We start from the raw sequence: 18,700 nt of genomic DNA on the forward strand, positions 1-18,700 counted from the left end.
GGGCAAATGGTAACCATATTGTTTGAACTCTTCAGATAACAACTTTGAACGATTGCTTTCCACAGAAAAGCTGTCATTTATTCTTGTTGAATTGTTTACTGTTTGGGACACACTTTTTGAATGCCAGTTCATATGGTAGAAGCCATCTTAATGAATTCTATCATTGACTCCTCTTCATCTCTTAATCTGTTCCTTAGGTCCCATCCACATGACCATTTTTGATCTGAAAAAAGGTAAATGCGGGGTCGCTTTTCCTGCAGTTTTGTAAAATGATTTTATAGTCTTATAAATGTGCCCCCAAAGATTTTTGGCAGTATGTTACAGTGATTGTAATTTACTGTGGGAAACGTTGCTTGAGCGTATGAGAGCCCTCTAAGGTGCAGTGGGGAAATGTTGACTAACAAGCAGAAGGTTGCCAGTTCAAATCCCCATGGGTACTATATTGGGCAGCAGCGATAAACGAAGATGCTGAAAGGCATCATCTTGTACTGCGCAGGAGGAGGCAATGGTAAACCCCTCCTGTATTCTACCAAAGAAAACCACAGGGTTCTGTGGGCACCAGGAGTCAACACCGACTCGACGGCACACTTTACCTTTAAGGATCAAATTAGATAAAATACTTACTGTAACTGACATACTGTGAAGTAAGTATGTGTAAGAGAGATGTGGGCTCACTGCTTCCATGTCAGCCAAGAGCCTGTACATGCAGCTCCCAAAGTTGAGGGGCTGCTCTGTGCATACTAAGCTCTGCATTAGAGCAGCTGTGACCTACTGCCATTGGGAATCATGGGAGTCAGTCACAGTTGCTATGATGCAGAGCTTCATATGCCCAGAGCAGCTCCTTGCCTTCAGAAACTGCATGCATGGGCTCTTGGCTGGCATGGAAGCAAAGGGTCTGCATCCCTCTTGGAAGTGCAGCTCACTGTACAGTGTGATAGCCACTGTGCATAGCACTTGCATGTAGGGAAGTGCAATAAATGGATTTTGAGTTTTGTTTTGAGCTCAGGGGGAAACACAGATGGCCGAAACATTTCATTGAATCAGCAGTCAAACTGGTTGTTTCAACAGAACAAAACTAGAAACATTTTGAGCGTTTCAGCCATAGGGAACAATAGAGACACTGAAAACACCCCATTGTTCCCCATGGGTAGTTCCTAGGAACGCTGTCATGAGAGCTCAGAGGAATGCAGGCATTATAGGCTAAGACTACTTTATTGTGTAACAGGAAGAGAGCAGTTCAACAAAGTTACAGGCAGGAAGAAGGAAGGGACTCTGCTCCCAATTAAGATCACCACTAGCAAATGCTAGTGCCACCTACTAGCTGAACATATTACAACAACATTTCCACACAGTCACCAAAGTGGGTTGGGTGGTAGGGCATGATGGGTGCCACCTACCATCCAACCCACAAAAGAAAAAGGCAAGCAGGTGGATTTTTAACAATTTTTTAACCTAAGATCCTATGGGTGTTTGGTGGAAAGTTTCCCCATTGTTCCCTAGGGCCAGAACAAGCTGCACTCACAGTGCACTCGAGTTAGTCTCAAGGCCAGACCTGGAGCTCATAACAACAATCACCAAGAAATATTACACACACATGTCCCAGTGATGACCAAGTATCGCGCTAAGAGGGAAACAGGTTGCTAAATGCACAGAAGTGAATTCTTTGCTCTATCTTTACCTTTACTCTCTTTGTTTTCTTCTTCTACACACACCCAGCTGCAAATGCCCATTTCAAGAAAGGCACACTATAATGGCTCTCTCTGCCCTCCAGTCTCTTTGAATACATTTTGAAACTCCCTCCTCTTGGTTTTCCCCTCCCTTCTCCCTCCCCCAAGCCAATGGTGGCACAGTTGCCCATGGCAACACTTGATTTGTATGATCACAAGCCAACCAGGAAGCAAGAAGATCGCAAGCCAATCGGAAGCCAGTGCCAGAAAACCAATCAGCAAGGGAAAAACAGGCCTACAAAGTGGCACTCGAAATGTCAAAATGTTTCTAATAGAAATGGGGTTGTTTCATTCCATGTTTGAAAGAGGCCTGTTATTTAAAGGGTGTTTTGTTTCAAGCTCAAAACACTTGAAACATCCTGTTTTGAGTCAAAACATTTCAATGTTGAAACATTTTGCACATCCCTAATTGCATGATTGGTCTTTTTTTTAATAAATAGCTTCTATGAAGGGTGTTGATCTGGATTGAGGTCATGGTATAGGGGGTGTGGAGCCCTTTGTCCTATCAGTCCTAATTAATATCAGGGTGTTCCCCCCGCTCACAAACAGCTGACATTTCCCTCAGAAAGGGAGATCCTATTGGCATATGCCATTTCAGGGTCGTGGGGAAAGAGTCTTCAGAAAGAAGCACATTCCCACAGTTTTTTATGCATGATTGCAGTCATTGCCATCCAGGTGTTCAGGTGCCATTTCTTTTTAAGTTGAAAGGCCTTCACTACAAGGTCCCAGTTGATCAGGGATCATGTAGTAAATGTGATGAGCGAGCTGGAACCAATAATACCCCAAAATTATGAACCTGTTCTGTCAAGAGAGTAAGATCCCATCAAGGACAGATAAACCCACCTTCCCTTGATCAAAAAGACACTCAACCATCAACTCCATTTTACCTGGAATCTGTTTGCCCTCATACAGTCCATAAGAACATAAGAACAGCCCTGCTGGATCAGGCCCAAGGCCCATCTAGTCCAGCATCCTGTTTCACACAGTGGCCCACCAGATGCCTCTGGAAGCCAAAGGCAGGAGTTGAGGGCATGCCCTCTCTCCTGCTGTTACTCCCCTGCAACTGGTATTCAGAGGGATCTTGCCTCTGGTACTAGAGGTGGCCTATAGCCCTCCAACTAGTAGCCATTGATAGACCTCTCCTCCATGAGGTTATCCAAACCCCTCTTAAAGCCATCCAGGTTGTTGGCTGTCACCACATCTCGTGGCAGAGAATTCCACAAGTTGATTACGTGTTGTGTGAAAAAGTACTTCCATTTGTTGGTCCTAGATTTCCCGGCAATCTATTTCATGGGATGACCCCTGGTTCTAGTGTTATGGGAGAGGGATAAGGATTTCTCTCTATCCACTTTCTCCACACCATGCATGATTTTACAGACCTCTATCATGTCTCCCTGTAGTCATCTTTTTTCTAAACTAAATAGCCCCAGGTGTTGTAGCCTAGCCTCATAAAAAAGGTGTTCTAGGCCCTTGATCATCTTGGTTGCCTTCTTCTGCACCTTTTCCAGTTCTACAATGTCCTTTTTTAGATGTGGTGACCAGAATTGTTCGCAGTACTCCAGGTGTGGTTGCACCACAGTTTTGTATAAGGGCATTATAATATTAGCCGTTTTATTTTCAATCCCCTTCCTAAAGATCCCTAGCATGGAATTAGCCTTTTTCTACAGCTGCCACACATTGAGTCAACTGTTGACTCAATAGCTGAGTTGAACTGTCCACTACGACTCCAGATCCCTCTCCTGGTCAATCACTGACAGCTCAGATCCCATCAGCGTTTACCTGAAGTTGAGGGTTTTCGTCCCAATATGCATCACTTTACACTTGCCAACACTAAACTGATTTGCCATTTTGTCGCCCACTCACCCAGTTTGGAGAGATCCTTTTGGAGCTCCTCACAATCCATTTTGGATTTCACTATCCAAAAGAGTTTGGTATCATCTGCAAATTTGGCCATCTCGCTGCTTACCCCTACTTCTAGATGATTTATGAATAAATTAAAAAGCACCGGTCCCAGTACAGATCCCTGGGGGATCCCACTTCTTACTTCCCTCCATTGTGAAAACTCTCCACTTATACCTACCCTCTGTTTCCTGTCTTTCAACAAGTTAGCAATCCACACATGTACTTGTCTCCTTATTCCATGACTGCTAAATTTCCTCAGGAGTCTTTGATGAGGAACTTTGTCAAAAGCTTTTTGCAAGTCCAGTTATACGATGTCAACTGGATCACTTTGATCCACACACTTGTTGACACTCTCAAAGAAGTCCAAAAGGTTTGTAAGGCAAGATTTACCTTTGTGGAAGCCATGCTGGTTCACTCCCAGCAGGGCCTGTTCTTCTATGTGCTTTACAGTTTTATCCTTGAGGATGCTTCCCATCAATCTGCCTGGAATGGACGTTAAGCTAACTGGCCTGTAATTTCCCAGATCACCCCAGGATCCCTTTTTGAAAATTGGTGTTACATTTGCTACTTCCCAGTCCTCTAGTACAGAGCCTGATTGCAGGGATGTTATATATTTTAGCAAGGAGGTCAGCAATTTCACATTTGAGGTCTTTGAGGTCTCTTGGATGGATGCCATCCAGCCCTGGCGATTTGTTAGTTTTCTGTTTTTCCAGACAGTTTAGAACATAATCTCTTGTCACTTCTATCTGACTCAGCTCTCTAGCCTCCATCCCCGAAAAGCCTGGTTCAGGAACAGGTATATGCTCAGTATCCTCTGCCGTGAAGATAAATGCAAATAACTCATTTAGCTTCTCTGCAACCTCCATATCCTCCTTAATTATCCCTTTCACTCACTCATTGTCTAATGGTCCAACCACCTCCCTGGCAGTTTTCCTGCTTCTGATGTATTTAAAGAGGTTTTTGTTATTCCCCTTGATACCATTAATATTCCCCTTGATACCATATTCCCCTTGATACCATTACTATGTACAATGGTACATATGTATATATGTACAAGCAGTGGTTCATTCATAGTTAAGAATGCAATTCCTAGGTTATTGGAGCGGAGGACAGAGCCACATGTCACAAGTATATGCTAGCCTCAGCAACTTTATATAAATGTTTAACATTAGTAATAGTGTTGTCATTGAACCCTGAAGTACGCCATAGGACAATTCTAAGGGATGGAACAGAATTCGAGAAATCACCTAATACTACCTTCAGAGAATGTCCAGTTAAGCAGAACCAGAACTGCAGGACAAGACTCCCAACTCTTCAAAATGGCTCAGAAGATTGTGACTAAAGGTATCAAAACCCTAAGGGGTCAAAAGGACAGCCACACTACTGGTGCAGATAATCTACTAAAACATGTCCCCTTAAATATAGCTCTTATGGTACTAGACAACTAGTATCTCCTCCAAAGAATTCTAGAGGACTGAAAGAAATTTGCTGAGATAATGCAGCATTTCTAACAGGGGCGTAGCCACTATTGTGCCAACAGGTCAAAGAACCTGGTCCGTCAATGAAAAGGGCTGCTGAAGCCAGACGAATGGCGGCTGGGTCCTCTCTGGAGGGAGAGAAAGGGGGAAATGTCCTATCGGCCTGCCAGCGCTGCCTGAGATAACTGACGAAGAGTTCGCTCAGGCTCTCAGTAGCCCGGGCGGGAGGGGGGAGTTTGCTCTGGGCTCCTCTGGAGCCCGAGCCATGCCCCCATGCATGTGATGTCACACGCACAGGCATATCTGGAGGGGGCCGCCAAGCGGGGCTGGACCCAGGCTGCCATTTGGCTGGCTCCGTGGCTGATTTCTAATCAGGGATATGATGTTTTATCTGGATTTAGAAAGAAGGAAGTTTTGACTGCTTGCAAAGTCCAGTACACATAAATGTGAATTATTGCATTATGTCATTGTCTGAATTAAGTAAATCAGGGTGGCTCAATTGATAATTTTAAAAATTCAAGGGAAATGTGGGGAAATGTTGAATATTAATTGCATACAATTTTAGCAATATTTTTGTAGATCTTAAATTATATCTAGGAATACTAAGCGATTTTGCATTTTGTCTCTTTATGGAAAACAACTGAATAAATTTTAAAAGAGTTAACACTCAAAGCAAATGTATTTCTCAGCATTCCCCATGGTATAATGAAAGTTTATTGTGAGAAATAGAGTGGTTAAAACTGTCATGCAAATGTACCAAAGACCAATAAATGTTTTTTTGGAACGTATTCATGCAACCAAAACCACTGTGCAGCTCAGATTCCCATCTCTTGTTTGCGTTGCTGGGCAAACTTGTTTATATACATTGCTCCAAGCAAGCATCCACTGAAAACAGTCCATAATGAAATAAAAGTGGAACTGTCTCTCTATCAACTTTAATAAACAGCAGCAATTTCAGTACCATAGTCCATTATAAATCACAGTACTAAATGCTGCACCTAGAAAATAAACCAGGAATAAACCATACCACATCATTATGGTGCTATTTGGATGTTCTAGATTCTTAACTGGAGTGTGAGCCTTTGTTACTCATTTGGTTGTGAGGAATTCACATATCTTTCCCCAAGGAAGCCTTGCTTCTGTTGGGTTATCATATTTTACCTGTACTAAAATTGAAATATTTTGTCATTAGTAAAATGCTATTATTCCTGCTGCTAGGTTATCTTTTGCAATTTGGAGTGATGAATGGAATAGCATTGCACAAGTGACAGAGTCATCTATACGGCAGTGCCTTGTCAACAACACGGTTTCTCCTCACATTCCCATGTTGTTTAGCTTAGTTTGCCCAGTTTTAAATTTTTATTATTTTCCTTCTTCAATGAATGAGGGCTGCTCTCCCATCAAGTAGGGAAGTGTGTGTGTACATACACATACACATACACACACACACACACACACACAAAATCTCTAAAAAGAAAGGGAGGTGGCAAATAATAGCAAGACCACTTCCACTTCCAAAGCAATGCTTTATCACTTCATAGCACACCATCCAGGGTAAAAACAGAGGGAAAACTTGAAGAGCACTTCTCATTTATTCATTCATTTATTTATTGGGGCGTGGGGTGAGAAATTGAAGATATAGGTTGTTCATTTTGGTTAAGGGCATCCAATAAAATGTGGAGGGAGGATCTCAAATGCCTCTCAAATACCCCTGCTAACTTGGCAAAGAGGCACCTTTTAATGTGGTGATTCTCTTTATTTAGCAGGGGAAGAGTAACTGGTCCTATCCACCCCCAGCACAGTACCTCCAGTGACTGTTGCTGGTGTCTATCTGATGTTTCTTTTTAGATTGTGAGCCCTTTGGGGACAGGGAGCCATCTTATTTATTTGTGATTTCTCTGTGTAAACCGCCCTGAGCCATTTTTGGAAGGTTGGTATAGGAATCAATCAATCAATCAATCAATCAATCAATCAATCAATCAAATAAATAAATAAATAAATAAATAAATAAATAAATAAATAAATAAATAAATAAAATAAAATAAAATAAAATAAAATAAAATAAAATAAAATAAAATAAAATAAAATAGAGGGGGATCTACACCTAAACATTAGCCTTAAAAAAAACCCACACACACATGTCTATGCTTCTGAACTGATGCTGATGGCAATAAGCCCAGTCTAATGTAAAACACTATGAAATTGTATTATGACTATTGTTTATATCACAGGGGTGGTACCAGTGTTGGCTGGTGAAGTCTGATGTTGGTGGGGCCAATTTGGTGGGGGTTTTTTTGTCAGTGCACAACAGTGTTTACATGATCTATATTAAATGTGTCACTGTATATATATTTTTTAAGTTTGATTATTTTAAAAAACATTTATATTGTGCCATTAAAAACATCTATATTGTGCCATTATTGGATTTTTGGGATTATTATTGTTTATGAATCTAAATAGTATTATCCTTGTGTTTTTATCTTTTAACTTTCAAACGTAATATAAATATTACTAGCTGACCGGGCATATAGCATCTGCACCCCTAGTAGCGCTGCCGCCGGCGCGGCCAGGCCCGAGAGTGCCACCGCCGGCGCGGCCGGGCCTGAGAGTGCCACCGCCTGGCCCGCCATCGCCTGGCCTGCGGCGCGGCCTGGCCCGCCACCTTGCCTCCGCAGCCGCCCAGCCAGGCAATTCTCCTGGGTGCGCCAGGACCAATCGGGCGCCCCCGCAGCCCAGCCAATCAGCTGGGCTGCTGGGACGCACGTTCCAAAGGCACAACCAGGAGAATTAAATATATAGATTATTCACCATATTGAATACCAGTTCCCATATTTCCCAAAGATGAAGTATCTCCAACAATACATACAAATATAAAAACATAGACACAGTAGATGGCAGCTTCCTGTCAGCAATCTGGCCACCCAGAAGGGAAGTCCAGGAAGATAGTCCACAATACAAACTGGGCTGCAGAAATGGAACACGGCTCGGAATAGTCTTTATGTCAGGCTCGGGCTGAAAGCTGTCGACATGAGGATTGACAAATGTTGTCTTCAAGAAAGCTGTTGACGTGCTTTATAGTCCAAGCTGATAACTCTCAGCTGGCAGGGATTCAAGGCTTATCAGCCCTCTGCAAGAGGCATTTACTCCTCCTGATAGTTTCCAGCTGTACTCTTCGCCTTGTGACACGCCGTTGCTGTGGAGTCAGTGTGGGTTGCCTGCACAGCTCATCTTCTAGTCTGTCCGTCGCTGTCTCTGCTGCGTCAGACTGCTGTGCCTGCTCTGAAACCTCAGCCGGACCTTCCTCAGCTGTCTCTTGGGAACTGACAGCTGGGCTCTGCCCCTCACGCACCCCTGCATCAGCTGAAAGGCTGTCAGCTTCCCCTTCCTCCTTGCTATTTGAGATCGAGGGCGTGACAGTTCCTATGGTCTCTAACACCCTCCTCAAGGATCTATAATACCCTTACTGGCAGGTCCATCCAAGGATACAGACACACCAATTTAGCACAAACACAGATGAGAATTAGGAACATAGGAAGCTGCCATATACTGAGTCAGACCATTGGTCCATCTAGCTCAGTATTGTCTACACAGACTGGCAGTGGCTTCTACAAGGTTGCAGTCAGGAGCCTCTCTCTGCCCTATCCTGGAGATGCCAGGGAGGGAAGTTGGGACCTTCTGCATGCCGGTGCTCTTCCCAGAGTGGTTCCATCCCCTAAGGGAAATATCTTACAGTGCCCACATGTAGTCTCCCATTCAAATGCAAACCAGGGTGGACTCTGCTTAACAAAGGGGACAATTCATGCTCACCACAAGACCAGAATTCATAGGGAAAGAGAGGTCTATCAGTCATGATGGATATAATGACTCCAGATTCGGGGCAATATACCTTTGAATCAAATTCTCAGACAAGTGGACAAACACAACCTCTTCTTCACAAAAATTTAGCATTACCTTGCAAAAATATCTATCAAGATGGAAAAGACACCAAATTGCAGACATTATGATCAAATACATATTGACCACCAATCTGTCTTCAACCCATACCTGGATATACCCTATTTTTTTAGGATATAAGAATAAGCAAGCACTTCAGTAGCAGGGCAAAGGGGAATATTTTAAAACAATTCCCCATGATTCATTTTACAAAATCTTATTCTGATGCAACAAAAAAGAACAGACCACAAAATAATGCATTATTGGTGAGGGAAGGGAGAATGTGTAATTATGGATTTTGCGTCTGTAAGCAGTTGCAAAACAGTGAAATAAAGTGGATATTTTATGCTACTGCAAGCTTATAAGAACAGACAATATGTAATTATCATCTGTATGCACTGCTGTCAGAAGCATAGATCAGGGTTTTAAAAAACAACAGAGCCCTTTCTCATGATTACAAGAGAGAGCTACCGGGTGGACGGCGGGGAAGTCTGCTAAAATTTACCTTCCCCAGACAATCCGTTAGTCCTTGCTGGGCGCCCAGGTGGTCACCATGTTTCCCTGGCAGCGCAGAGCGACAGGGACTGGGACGTGCTGTGCATGGTGCATTTTGGGGGTCCTCCGGCACTGGCCGGGAGCCTACTCCTGTGTCTGCGCCTCATGGTGCAGTGTGGCACTGACACATGGTCATTTAACCTGGGTTAACGCCACACTTATGCCCTTAACTTTGGCTAATGGGCAGATCTCTTTGGTGAGTTTGTCACTGAGGTGCTGCCGACAGACATGTAGCTGCTGGCGGTTCTTACAAGCAGCCAGAAATTGGCTTAGCTTCCTTGTCTTGGCTGCACATGAGAACAGCCTCACAGTCTTTCTTGGGGAGAGCCATCTGGGGCCACAGAGAACCATTTTCTCATTCATTTTGATATATAAACTGCTTTGAGAAGCAGGCAGGCCCTTCCTCAGGTTAATATTGTGAAAAACATGGAGTGGTGGACCTCCAAGAATAGCTTCAGTTGGAGTTGCCAACACTAACTGGAACACAAACATGAAAATAAAAGCCTAAGTGAATTAGGCCTACTTCCCTTGAATTCCATCCACTGGAACCAGGACCTTATGCTGTGTCTAGAAATAGCAAAGCAAATGGGGAGGGGAATTACCTGCTCTTTAGAACTGTGCCTCTTCTTCCCAATATATTTGCTTTGTTTGTTGTCTCTGTGGGCATGGCCCAGCCCTCAGTGAGCAATCAGAGAGAAGTTGTATCTAATGAGTATCCAAGGGGCTGGCACTACCCAAGCTTTCTTAATGCCATTGTGCCCAAATGTTCCTTTTGTTCCTTTTGCTGGAAATTTCTATTTGCTAATCATTTGACAACTCAGCAGTTTCCATGGCAGCTTGAGTATGTGTCGGAGTGTAAAGGTCCCCTGCTAACTTGGCAAAGAGGCACCTTTTAACGTGGTGATTCTCTTTATTTAGTAGGGGGAAAGTAACTGGCCCTATCCACCCCCAGCACAGTACCTCCAGTGACCGTTGCTGGTGTCTATCTGATGTTACTTTTTAGATTGATAGCCCTTTGGGGACAGGGTTCCATCTTATTTATTTATTATTTCTCTGTGTAAACCACCCTGAGCCATTTTTGGAAGGGCAGTATAGAAATCAAATACAATACAATACAATAATAATAAAGGTGCGGTGTCTCCCTTCCACTCCTGCTCTATTACCATGTTTGCTCAAGCACATATTTTACATGTGTGTGAACATGCAATTGTGTGTCCGAGCCCTGAACATCGACTAGTCAGCATGGAAATTTCTGAGCTAGCTGGACCAATGCTCTGACTCGGAATAAGGCAGCTTCCTATGTCCCTATGTTTTGCTTTCCACCCTAAACACAGAAATTGAAAGGGTTTGGATACAAAACATGTACCCAGCTGGATACCTCAAGGTGCGACAAAACAAAGAATCTGCCATTAGTCCCATGCTCAGAGAGCAAGCACCAGAGGAAAGAGCTGGGATCCTTTATATTCTTTTAGATTGGGCTCTCATAAAGTAAAATTCAGGGACTTCCAAAGGCAGATTCATGGGGGCTTTTGAGTTAAGAATTCAGGAATTTCTTGGCTAGATTAAAATGGAGGGTGGTTGGTTTGTTTGTTTGTTTGTTTGTTTGTTTACAACAGTTCCCCCTGCCACAAGACGCTTTCCACAGTCTCTGCATACATATTTCATGAGGATTATATATTCTGCTACCAGCATGGAATTAGTCTTCTCTTAATAAAGTACTTTATAAAAATGCTAAGTAAAAGGCTAAAAATAAAGTCAGGTTGGATAATCTGAAAGGCATTGGATTCCTGAATCTTTTTACCAGGAAGCAGGTCATAGGATTTGTAAATCCTGTGGATTTGGAGGAAGATAGGATTAGCTAGAGGAGACATCCTGGTATTTTTAGTTCTGGAAATCTGCCCCAGAACTGCATTATTGGTCTTACAATGTAAGGAGTGGCATTGTGGATGGATAGGGACTGCATGAGTAGCTTCTGAACAAATGCTAAATATTAGTGGTGGCCCCACTTAGTAAAACATTTAGAGTGCTACTGAGTGCTAATATGCTTTCAGTGGAAAAAAACATACTAACCAGAAACACTAAAATTGCTTCTTATATATGAGTGGTTACAAATGATTCTAAAAATCCAGTTCAAATGCTTGCATGTGCTCATGTAAAAGCAATAAAGCACCTTCTTGATATCACTGAGTGAAACTGAATCCATCACAGTATGCTGAAACCATCTTTTCCAGAAAGCAATCAAAGAAAACTAAAATTTATGTAATAGACTAGTCAATGGAAACTAGAATGAAGATGATTCCTTGCAGGTCTGTAGTTAACATAAGTGATGACACAAAGAGAAAATATTTGACTGGACTTTTACCAATGATGAAAAACACTTGACAATGCTGTGCTGACCGGGAGTCAAATTTCCTGGCTATAAACTGGCCCAGGAGTATCAGACAGCAGATCATCCATTTGCCTTACATCGTTGGAACTGCGTGATGTGATTATGTCATATGGTGGCAGCACTCCATTCTACTCCATTCTCTTTGTAAAGGGGAACGTTGTGTTCCAAGTGCCCTCTGAAGGAGCTGTTCCATGCCAGGCCCCAAATACCAGCAACATACATACAACTCTTTTGTTATAGGAGCATCGGACGGAGCAGGTGCTCACATACATATATGCTGTAAGAAATATGAATAAGCCCTGCATTTATTGATCTGTTTACATGTATAGCCTATCCTATCCTGAGGGTACAGGTACAAATATTAGGGCTACCCCTGAGAGAAAGAGAGAATATTGTCAGGATTAGTCACAATTGCCACAATCTAGCAAATCTTTATGGGAGAAGGAATTCCATTAAGCTCATGCATCTTCCCTTCCAGTATGGTCTTTCCCATACACTTCAGTGGAGAGGAAAGCGTCACATATACAAAGCAGAGGAGTCTATCGGGGCAGGGGGGACAGGATAGGCAAAAAAGGAGACTAATTCTGGCTGAAGCTCAGTCTCATATATTACAATAATCCCAAACAGAAACAAATACCTGCTCTAAAAATTGCCTATCCCAGGCACCTACCTATTAGGATTAGAAATTTATTTCACAATAGAATTTTCTAATTCAAATGGGCATATGCATGGGCAACAGGCAACTTTTAAAGTATGTATTTGCCCACCCACTCTCTGGTGTTTCCTATGATGCAAAGGGATGCATGCAAGGAGTTTCTTTTGGAGGGGAGAGGTTTAGTTCCCCCAATTATAGCAGAGCACGTATGTGTAAGAAGAGTAAGCACATTAAAAAGTAGCCTGAGAGGTTCATGTAAGTTCAAAAGCAAGTAAGGTGTATTGGGGAAGTTACATACTTGGATAGAAAAGCCCGTGTCCCTGAACTTTCTATCTGCATAGTGCAGAGCAGTGAGGTAGAGAAAGAAGCTGCATGGCTAATGGAGAATGCAGCAGAGCAGAGAGCAAGAAGGACAAAGTGAGAGACCCCTGAGAGAATCAGAGAAGTCCAGAGCAGAGAGAGAGACAATAAGATGGAGAATAAAAAGTAAAACTCTTCCTCACTATCTCTGCTACTAGTGCCCCTTGGCGCTTTCCAGATTAGACCCTGCAATGGGGTCCCGTCAGATCTTAGAAGTGTGCTTTCATAATTCATGCGTTGTGACACTGCAGTCCCTACACAGACAGCAGGGTGCCGTTCACATTGCCAATGCCTTGTCTCGAATTTAATCGCTGTGATATAGGGCTAGGACGTCGTATATCCGGCGAAAGGAAGTTGCTGTTTGGGGGGGTTGTTAGTTGCTGCGAGACTGCTCCTTCTGCTGTTTATGTTTTCAGTGCAACTTGCCTGAATGGAGGCATTTTGCTGCTCTTGAGCAGCTAGTCTGGAAAGTGCCCTAGTGTTCACTAGGATAAAAGGTGCAAACAGACAATGCAACTGGAGCTGTGTCTCCAACAGCTTCCTCTTTCATAGAAGCGAGTGTAGTACACTATGAGGCTGTTCACATATGTAGCCAAGCCCAGCCAAGCCTGGGCTGGGCTGCCCATGTGAAGCAGTAGGACCAAGCCTGATGCCGGTGCTGCCTCCACCCCAAGCCCAGGAATTTACTCCAGATAGATAGATAGGTAGATAGATAGATAGATTTATTTCAGTCATTGACCAGCATTTGTAGATACAAAACAACAACAACAGCCACTAATAATCAAGTACTAAGTTTTTTACGAGTTTTATAAGCTACACAGCAGAACCCGGCCACATTCCCAGACACAGTATTTTTAAAATTTGACAGCAGGTAATCTAAATAAAACTCCTCAGTGTGGCCAGGAAACTGCATTAAAAGCAAAGAGATAAAATTGATTAGAATATCCTTGTAAAATGTGCAGTAAAGAATTATGTGAGCAGTTGTTTCTTTTTCTCCCGAGCCACAAGGGCAGAGGCAGGCTGAGTGTGGTAGTTTCTGAAACTTCCCCTCTAAAACTGCAGTGGGGAGTGCATTTAGCTGAGCAAGGGTCATGGCTCTCCTAAATCTTGCCATTGCTAAACTAGTTGGGTATTCAGCAGGTCTTGCATTTAATGACTAGTTACCGATATAGATCCCTCTCAGCAGCTTTGCTAGCTCTTCTTGACGTTCTGTATCAAAGGCACGCTGTTTGATAACCCGTGTTGCTTGGTCATACCCTAGCCTAACAAGCTCTTCCTGGGACAGGCCATAAGACTGTAACTTGTGTCTTAGCGCCACCTTCCATTTTGAGGCATAACTGTCTACGAGAGTTAGGGGAGCCAAGCCCACTTGGAAAAATGCCAGCTTCAGCCAAAATGTAAAAAATACTCAGCCACGATCTTGTTTCTAATCTAAAAACTCCTGCCTCATGTCTAAGGACAGTATTGGGGACACAGGAATTTACCTCAGGCTTTAACCTGGGTTTAAGGTTGCAAATGTGCCCTTAACCCCAGGTTCATGGTTAACCCTAGGTTCATTGAGGATCCCCTCAATGCACTGAGCTCCTGGCGCAGTGCATTGAGGGATGCCAGAAGACTTTCTCCTCCAGCTCCCTGCTCTGATGCTTGCTGTGGCACCACTTATGTGCGACACCGCAAAAAGCCAGTGTGTGGCAAGCTCATGTGCGGTGCTACTTGCCAGCCCTCTCCCCACCCTGGCCTGGCTGCCAGTCAGGTCATGTATATGACCTCTGTGTATAAATTAGAGCATACTCAGGGTTCTGGATCCAGGGGGCGCACCTAGGTAATTTTGGACCTAAAGGCCTTTGGAGCCCCCCCTGCCCCCGCAAATTAAGCATCATCAAGCTCAGCTGGGCAACCACACCATCCGGGACAGACTAAAGAGGGTTTGGGGGGGCCCAGGGGCTGTGGGGGCCCTGGATTTCGGGGCCGAAGTCCAGGGGTAATAGTGACTCTGTCTGGATCAGAAGCTTTGTCACTGTATGTTTGGGGTCCATGCAGGAGGAAATGGTCTTTGCCAACTAGGCCAACCCTTAGCTTCACTCCTGGATCCCTACTGTAAAGGTAAAGTGTGCTGACAAATCGATTTCAACTCCTGTGATCCTTCACAGAGCCCTATGGTTTTCTTTGGTAGCATACAGGAGGGGTTTACCATTGCCTCCTCCTGTGCAGTATGAGATGATGCCTTTCAGCATCTTCCTAGATCGCTGCTGCCCGATATAGGTGTTTCCCATGGTCCCAGAAACATAGCAGCGGGGATTCAAACTGGCAACATTCTGCTTATTAGTCAAGCATTTCCCCGCTGCGCCACTTAAGGTGACGGATCCCTATTGTACTTGTGATTATTTTATATTTCATCCAGGGCATGATTTTTTGAAAAATCATGTCTACAAAACACACAGAAATCGTTATGGTCTACAGAATTTTATCAAATAATACAGACAGTAATTTAATTTAATTTTCTTAGTTTGATTATTCCTAGGGCACGAGCTGAACATTATTTTATTAGTTCAAATCATCAAATTGTGTGCTGTCTGAACACAATGTTCTTACAGATGTCTAATAACTGTGATCCCTTAAGTCCTCATAATTTTTTCACATATAATAGATGTCCAATTTTATGACTATTTTGTTGACAGGTCAGGGCTTCTAATGTGTGTGTTGAAAGCCTAGGAGGCCCAGACAAAATGTTAGCAATCAATGCTCTTAAAATTTGACTGCAATTTGGACGCAGATTTGAGGTTCACAATGACTCCTCAAATATGGAGGTTTGCAATCTTCTCTATAAGCAATTCAAGAAGTCTACTGTTCTCAGGGCAGAATGTATTGTCTAGCTGCAGTTTTGTTTTTACATCATGAAACACAGTTGCTTATAATCCAGGTAGCAAGTCTGAGCTCTGGGCATCGAAAGGCCTTAGACAAACAGTGTTCTAGAGTGCTACCAGGGATTTTGGTTCTTGTACTCAAGACTAGAAACCGATCTCCAAAGATCTGGCTGAATATTTTGAATCAGTGCCTGAACTTCAGCCTTCCAGACCATTGCAGCTCCTGCACTTCTGTTTCTCTATTCTCAACTTTCCCCATGTTTCTACTTCTCAGACTGTTCCTTCTTGCCTTTGCCACTTCCCTTCGTTCCTCTGACCTTCTCCTCTTCCAACTTGTCTTTAATCTCTTCAATCTTTTTAGGTCTCCCTCTTTCCATTAGTCCACTGTCTTCTCAGGTTCCTATCTCTTCTTTGCATATCTCTGGTTTTCCCCTTTCCCCCCCAAGGATCATATCTCTGCCCTGCCTTGCCCTTCTCTAAAATCAGAGCACCTTATTCAGTAGTAGCCAAGAACTTTCTCTGCAGCAAGCCGTTCTATGATATTTTGGCAAACTTTGCCAATCATTTGCATATCTCTGTTTTGCCCCCTTTCCCCTTAGGACTATATCTCTGCCCTGCCCTCCTCTAAAATCAATGTAGAGATGTGCACGGAACCATGGAGGCATGGTCCAGCACTGGGGAGAGTGTGGCTTTAAGGGTGGGGGGTAGTATTTACCGCCCCCCCCGCCACTCATCCCCCTCCAGCGCTGGACTTTTCTAAAACGCTTTTGGGGCGACAGAGTTCCTCCCTGCCGCCCCTGCCCCCGTCGTTGTCTCCCAATTTTACAAGTAGTAAAAGCCGGAGGGGGGAGAGCAGAGCAGCGGGGGGGAATACTACCCCCCGCCCTTAAAGTCACACTCCCCCCCCCCCGCCGAACCACCGGACCGGCCGAATTCCGGACCGGTCCGGAGGCCTCTTGCATGGCCCCGGACCGGTCTGTGCACACCCCTAAATCAATGCACCTTAGTCAATAACAGGGCTGTCCTTAGGGCATGGCAAGCAGGGTGACTGCCCCAGGCCTCGCTCTTTTAACCCACATTAGAATTAACTGGAAGGGGGCCCCCAAACTGGCTGATTTGCCCCAGGCCCTGCAACCTGTCAGGGCTCTCTAAGGATGACCCTGATCAGCTGTGAGGCACTGCATGTAAAATTCCCCACAACATTAGTCAAGATGTTGGCTGCTCTCACCAGTTTCACTGTCACAAAATCCCTTACTGCTGTGCATTATGGTGTAAAATTTGATATTTGATGCCAACATATTTTTAAATGTAACAGATCTGTCTTAGTTTAAAAAAATTTTTTTGCTTTCACAATCAACTTCAGTCACAGTAGAGAATCATACTAGAATGACAATGTGATCTGCAAATTTTCTGTGTGCCAAAAAGTTGAAGAAAAACAGTCCTATACATTTTCTTTGGACTCTGTTTCATGATAGCATTGGACCATCTTATTGAAATCTAAAGCCAACCAATCTCTTTAGAAAGAAGCATCAAATTCTTGTACTTAGGCAAAGATAAAAACATGCCTGTTCCACGATTATTATTGAATAATGTATTTCTCAAGGTTCACTTGAGGTTTTTTAAAATGTATTTTAGTGCACTACATATCACAGAGTGGGAAGCTATTTTTTGTTGGAAGAAACATGGAAACTTGGGAAGATCATCTAATCCATACCCTACAGTTCAAAGACATCAACATGCTCTTTAATATCCAGCCAAACAAAGTAGATAAGAACAGAAAATGCCACAGGAAACACAATTCTTTTTTCCTGAAGAAAATGCAAGTAATTTTTAATATTAATATCTTAGAGTCTTATTTGAACTCAGAATGTTTACAGTCCACACGGCCCACGCTCCATTTTGAACCTACCAAAGTTTAGCTATTTTTTAATATTTCATGCATAGAACAAATACAATACAATATAACAATGAGTAGGAATCCAGATAAAAATGGACTGACTTCTTTTGTTTATGTCCTTTGTTAGGATATCTCAAAACACAATGGGTTATGGATTAGAGATATGGTCTTGAAAGCTGCTTAGCGCTTACATTATTCTGATGCAGTAACACTTGACCCATATCCCATTGTAAGGCTTCATTTACAGGAAGTGTGGGATGCTGCGTGGTGTTGATGTTCTAGAAGGCTTTATTGATGGTGATGTGTTTGATTTTTTAAAATTAGTCTGAGATTTCTTTATATCCCCAACTAATTTGTTATATTATCATTACTATCTTGTTTATACAGTCAGACAGGTGCTGTTGACTAGTTTATTTTATCCAGACATTGAGTCCTTCCCAAGGACCTGGGATGGCTGAATTTCATTGTCAATGTTGTTGCTGTTGTTATAGATATCCTCGCAGAATATAGGCTGTTCCCAGTAAAGCTGCTTTTTGTAATTGGCTGATGGTGATTTCTGTGGCCCCTATGGTGTTGAGGTGCTCTTCAAGGTCTTTTGGAACTGCACCCAGGGCGCCAATTACCACTGGGATTATTTGGGTCTTTTTCTGCCACAGCCTTTCAATTTCAATTTGTAGATCTTTCTATTTGGTGATATTTTCTATTTCTTTTTCTTCTATTCGGCTATCACCTGGCATTGCTGTGTCGATTATTTTGACTTGTTTTTCTTTCTTCTCGACTACAGTTATATCTGGTGTATTGTGTGCCAGATGTTTGTCTGTTTGTAGTCGGAAGTCCCATAATATTTTTACATCTTCATTTTCTTCAACTTTTTCAATTTTATGGTTCCACAAATGTTTGGTTACAGGTAGCTTGTATTTTTTGCAGATGTTCCAGTGTA

Source organism: Hemicordylus capensis, chromosome 1 (assembly GCF_027244095.1).
Source record: "Hemicordylus capensis ecotype Gifberg chromosome 1, rHemCap1.1.pri, whole genome shotgun sequence".
NCBI classification, from domain to species: Eukaryota; Metazoa; Chordata; class Lepidosauria; order Squamata; family Cordylidae; genus Hemicordylus; species Hemicordylus capensis.